Raw genomic sequence first — 6,146 nt, 5'->3', positions numbered from 1 at the left:
CACTCCTGGCAGGTTGGCTCACACCTGGGCATCCCCTGCGTCTCCGGCACCTGGACTCTCGCTCCTGCCAGGGGTGTCAGAGCGGGGTGCCCTTGTCCCAGTGGCTGTGACATAAGGAGAGAAAGGTCTGGCCCTGGCTCTGTAGGTTGGGTTTCGTCCCGGACCCCGAAAGGTTGCGGGTTGGATTCCCAGTCAGGGCACACGCCCAGGTTGCAGGCTTGATCCCTGGTGGGGGCCGTGCAGGAGGCAGATGATCGATGTGCTCTCGCATCAATTTTCCTCTCCCTCCTTCTCCCTCTCCCTCCATCTCTCTGTAAAAATCAATAAACTATTCTTTTTTTAAAAATCAACACTAGAAATAATTAAGAGAGAGAGAGAGAGAAAGGTTTGGCTGGGGGCACCCAACCCCCCCCCCTCCCCCGGGGCCGCCATGGGCCCGAAGAGCTCTTTGGGAGCCGGCTGGGTGCCGAGGGCGAGAGCCCAGACTGCGTCTTTAGGTTGCAGAGCTGATGAGCTTTCTGGGAAGAGATGCCATGTGATAACCAGCCCGGGCTGCCTCCTGCAGGCAGCTCAGACCCCACGCACCCGCAGCGACTGGTTCCACGTTTCTTACTGTTTCTGATTTAATTCCCTTCCCTCCACCAGCGTCCCTGGGGGCTGAGACCGCGGCCAGAGCACCTGCTCAGCAGGGACCTAAGTCAGCTTCCCGGGGAGCGTCCACACGGTCTCTCCTACAGGGTCAGAGCCGTTCTCTCGGCGGTCACCTGTCACTCTGGGGCCTTGTTGCCCTAGGGCAGTGGTCGGCAAACTGCGGCCCCTTGAGTGTGGCTCTTGCACAAAATACCACGTGCGGGCGCACACGAACAGTGCGATTGAAACTTCGTGGCCACACTCAAGGGGCCAAAGAGCCGCATGTGGCTTGTGAGCCGCAGTTTGCCGACCACTGCCCTAGGTCACCAACCCAGCGATTTGATTCTGCTGTTCTCCGTTACCTGAACGGCACTCAGAGAGGAGTGGAGCCTGGGCAGGTCGGCAGCAGAGGCCGGGCCAGGCTGGGGGGAGGGGAGGGCTGGATTGGAGGTAGAGGCTGCAGGGGCCCAGTGTGGGCCATCAGGACCCAAGACCACAGCCCCACTGGGACCACGGACATGGGACATGCTTTGAGCTCTCACGGAGAGCAGGGATGCTGGGTGGTCTGAGCCGTGTGGGTTAAATGTGCCCCTTACAGTGAGAAACACTTGGGAGTAAGGGCGCATGTGTGTGCGTGTGTGCATGTGTGCATGTGTGTGCATGTGTGCATGTGTGCATGTGTGTGCATGAAAAGGAAGAAGAAGCGTGGCTCTCGGAGGGCTATCTGTCCACAGGGGACTCAGGAGTGGTTTGTAGGCCATGGCACTGCAGGACCCCTGGGAGGTCTACCCAGCAGGAGGCCCATGTGTCCCGTTTCTACAGTTGCTGGAAAATGCCAGTGTTAGATAATTTGGGCACAGAAATTATTAAATGCATAATCTCCTTTTGAAATATTCATTTTATTTTGCTATAAACATTTTTGTAATGAGCACATAAACATCGTGTGTCATGGAGCTGGTGTACAACGCAAGCTGAGTGAGTGGATTCGTGCCCAACAATATTACAAGCATATTTTAGGGAGTGTGGCTTAGGGAAGGGGCATGTCCCCTGAGGAACTCTGATTGGGCACTGAAGAAGGAGCACACAGCCAGGGGCGGAAGGGCTTGCCCAAGGGGGTCCTGGGGGGGTGCCCAGGTTCACGGGCGCTCTCCCTCTCCAGCCTCAGAGTCACCCATTTCTCCAAGGAAACCTGATTCCTTTCAATGGACAGATAGAGGAGGTCATACATACAAACATATACATACATACTTTCATTACACTAGAGCAGTGGTCGGCAAACTGCGGCTCGCAAGCCACATGCAGCTCTTTGGCCCCTTGAGTGTGGCTCCCTCTTCCACAAAATACTACATGCGGGCGCGCACATACAGTGCGATTGAAACTTCGTGGCCCATGCACAGAAGTCAGTATTTTGTGGAAGAGCCACACTCAAGGGGCCAAAGAGCCGCATGTGGCTCGCGAGCTGCAGTTTGCCCAGCCACAGTTTGCCAACCACTGCACTAGAGAAAGAAGGATTGCTACATCTTAATTAAATACATCTTTGCAATCATGGGTCTGTGGTGATGGGACGAATTCAAAGCCAGCATCACAGGTGTCCCCACACTGCCTGCCTTTCCGCATTTCCCCTCCCTCTCCCCCAGTGAGCGCCACCTCCCAATGTCATCCACGATGACAGGCTCATCTGCTCACTCCTGCGACACGCGGTTTCACTCTCACTGCGTCATCAGCCCTTCCAACAAACCCAGCTAAAGCCCCAGTTCTCTTGCTGTTCTGATTATGTATATCCCATGAAGGGTCGACACTGAACGTACGCTATTTACACGATATCTGAATTGTTTTGGGTGATTTTCATTATAAATTTGCTGTACACTTGGGTCCATGGAGTTCTGTTTGGATTCGACTCGATGGCTTGTCGTTTTATTCCTTTACTTTTGTTTTATGCAAATGTAAACTATGTCCGTGGTTGAATAGAAAATCACCCGTCAGCCTCTGTCTGCTTCTATTTGGACATAAGCGATCATGTACTGTGTTCACTCTTTTGCACTTTGGTTTTGTTTTTTTTCACTTAAAAAATCAGACAGGCCGTCCCTCATGTCAGCACAGAGCCCGCATCATCTCTCCCGCCTACTGGCCATGTGACCCTCCGCCCTGCGGGCTTCCCATATTTCCTGTGTAAGATGGTGGAATCAGTAAATGTTTGCCAATGTTGGTTCGTATTTCAGGGCATTGGTCTTTGAGGGAAACTCCTAGGCATGTGACACTAGGCCTGGTGTGTGCTCATGCCATTTCCTGAGGTGTGAGTCCCCTCCATGGGACAGTGACTCCCTCCACACCCACCAGCATTGTCGGGGTGCCCGTCCCCCCCCATCTTGTCAGGCTTATAAACTGTGTTAATCTGAAAGGGGATAGATGGGACCAACATGCAATTTTAACATGTTATTCTCCATGGTGAATACAGTAGTAAATATTTGCTCACAGTGTGCTGTTTGTCTTGAATTCATTTATAGTGATTTGTGCCATCTAATTTTAAAAGTGTGCCATTCTGCTAATCAATCTTTCATGTTATTGCTTCCAAATTTGAGTTCCAAATAGAAAAGCGTTTCTCATTCCCAGGTTACAGTCGCTCCCGCTTCCTCTGATAGTTGCACATTTCTATTTTTGCCTCCAGATCCAGTTGAAATGTGTTCGGGTGAACGCTGTGAGCGGGGGGAGTCCACTTTTCCAACTGGCTGCCAAGTTTCCAACACCACCAAAAAATGCGTTTATATTTCCCCCGTGGATTTGAGAGATGCTCTCTTTAATATGTGTTCAGTTCCCACATGTAATTGGGTTTATTTATGGATTTCTATTTTCTTCTATTGATCTGTGGCTTCTTCTATTCGTCTGTTTATCATATTTTTAATATCTAGTAAGCCTCCCTTAAGTGCTCAAAATATCTGTTAAGATATTTTGCAGTAGTTTCCATATGAGGTGTAGAATCTACTTGTTTGGCTTCAGGAAAAGATAGATTCATTAGCCTTTGTATTGGTATCACAGGAAATTTATACATTAACCTGAGGAAACTGGCCTCTATCATTTTGAATATTACTACCCAAGAGGAGGAGATGCCTCTCCATTCAGGCAAGTCTAATTTTAGTTTTAAAAGGGGTATTTTGGCATTTTTCTCATATAAGTTCATAGTTTTTCAAAGTTTATTTTACGTATTTTTTATTGCTAGTTAAATGCTCTGTTCTTGTCCACTGTCTCTTCTGTTAGGTTATTATTGTGCTAAGGCTATTTGTTACTATGTTCATTTTATACGATGATACTTCACTAAATTCTTTAATTTGTTTTGCTTTGTAGGTTTTAGTTTTAGTTTAATAACTTTATTTTAATTCCGATTTTCTTGGGGTTTTGGGGATACTCACATATCACAGCAAACAGAAAGGGTTTTCTTCCTGCCCTGCTATTATTTTTTCCTGTCTGATTGCATTGGCTAATGTCTCCACTACAATGGCGCACAGGTATGGAGATGTATTCTGATGAGGTACGGGCTTGGCTTTGGTACTAAGGAATATTTATCATGTCAAGGCTATGTCCCTCAATTCCTACTTAATTGAGCATGTTTGTTGTTTTAATCAGGGTCTTTAGGATTTTGTCTTCTGTTTTCTGGCAAAGCTGCTGAAGGAATAGCAGGTTATTTACAAGGAAAGTATTGATAAACACAAACATGATCCAAATCTGTGGTGATTAGGGAGAATCAATTCACCGCAATAGTGAGATATTCATTACTTACTGAACTAGAAAAGTTTAAAAATAAGGACAGTAGCCATTGCCCATTAAGGAGGAGAGCAGTGAGCCTGCTTCTGCTACTTAAGGATTAGCTATTGCAGACTTTCTCCACTTATATAATTTGATTCAGTGATTCCTTTTCTTAGTAACTATTCCCAGGAAACAGTCATAATGACCATCAAAGACTCCCCCGAAAAAGTGCTCATCACAATATTAGCCATAATAGTGGAAAAATGCAAAAATCTCACGTCCAACGATCGGGGAATAATTAAATGGTGCTGGATCGTACAACAGATAAATTACAGAACCATTCAACGACTTCTTGAAAATTGTCAACAACTGGCAAAAAAAAACTGACTATACAATATTCAGTAAAAAAATCAGGATATAAAATTGCATGTGCAGTATAAGCTCAATTATGTAAATATGTGTGCATAACACTCTCGGAGAATGCAAATGCCTCTCCCGGCGCTCACCCCAGGTTAGTGGGCAGGTCTTTACAATGTGCTTCTTCTTTGCATTTCTTATGAGCATGTATTACTTCCCAAAAATAATAATAATGACAGAAAAGCAACAGGCAGCCTCTCCATAAAGAGGGGCCCCGGGGTCCCCCAGGCTGAGCTGGGGGGTGGTTTCCGGGCCCGGATCGCCTTGCCTCCTCCTCCGGAGCCGCAGCCTTCCCGAGCCTCCTGGAAAATCAGATATTTCTATTCTGCTCTCTATTGACTAACGGAGCACCTCATCACACATCATTACACATTTATAGATCTTCATTTTCCAGTCTGTTTTCCTCTTCTCTTGGTTTATTGTTATTCGGTTTGTTTTATGTGTATGATTGAAATACAGTTTTGGTTTCTTTATTTTCCTCCTTAGAAGTTAAGTGTTATCTGCCGGGGGTTAGGTGTGGCTCATGGAGTCTTGCTAAGGGCAGTTCCAGAGGGAGGGGGGCTCGCTCCGTCCCACCAGGGACTTCCACCCTGGTCCTCTGCTGGGCGTCCGCTGTCCTTTCCAGAGAGCCCAGGGGCGTGGCCGTGTTTTGTAACCGCTGATGGGCTGCTGCCGGCCGGCCAGACTGGCTCCGTTGGTTGAGCATCATCCTGGGCCCTGAAAGGCTGCGGGTTCGGTTCCCGGTCAGGGCACATGGCTGCATTGCAGGTTTGATCCCCACTCGGGGAGCATATGGAAGGCAACCGATGGTGTTTCTCTCTCACGTCAACGTCTCTTTCTCCCTCTCTAAGCATGTCCTTGGGTGAGAATAATAGTAATAATTAATAATAATAATAATAAAAGATGCTGTTGCCGGGGTACCAGCTGATGGCCTGTGATTCCAGTGCAGAACAGAATGAGGCTACTCTGTGTTTGTCCTGGAAAACAACACATGTGCCCGAGGGAGAGAGGGCCAAAGCTCTGCCCGCCCCACGCCGGACACCGGGTCTCCGGGCCTGGAAACCCCGACAGGAAACTTAGAGAGACACGTCTCTCAGTAAAGGGCCCTGGATGGTGGCCTCTGAAAGGGTTACTGCTTGTCCTCAGGCCAGCTGGACCCTGCAGCAGGCCCTTCGAGAAGGCCTGAGCATGGGGGACCACGAAGGGGGACCCGGCCAGCTACCGCTCAGGAAGGTCAGAAACTAACTCCCCAGGGCCTACTCCTGCTTCTGAACCCCGTCAGCTTGCCCTCCCTGCACACCCTTCTCCTGTCCTGATGCTTGGAAGCCCCCTGGCCCCTCGTCTGTTTTAGCAGAAGAGCC

Source organism: Myotis yumanensis, unplaced genomic scaffold, assembly GCF_028538775.1.
Source record: "Myotis yumanensis isolate MYYU_CA2020_CCGP unplaced genomic scaffold, mMyoYum1.0.hap1 SCAF_13, whole genome shotgun sequence".
Taxonomy (NCBI): domain Eukaryota; kingdom Metazoa; phylum Chordata; class Mammalia; order Chiroptera; family Vespertilionidae; genus Myotis; species Myotis yumanensis.
The sequence above is the reverse complement of the archived record's forward strand: the minus strand, read 5'-3'. Positions refer to the sequence as shown.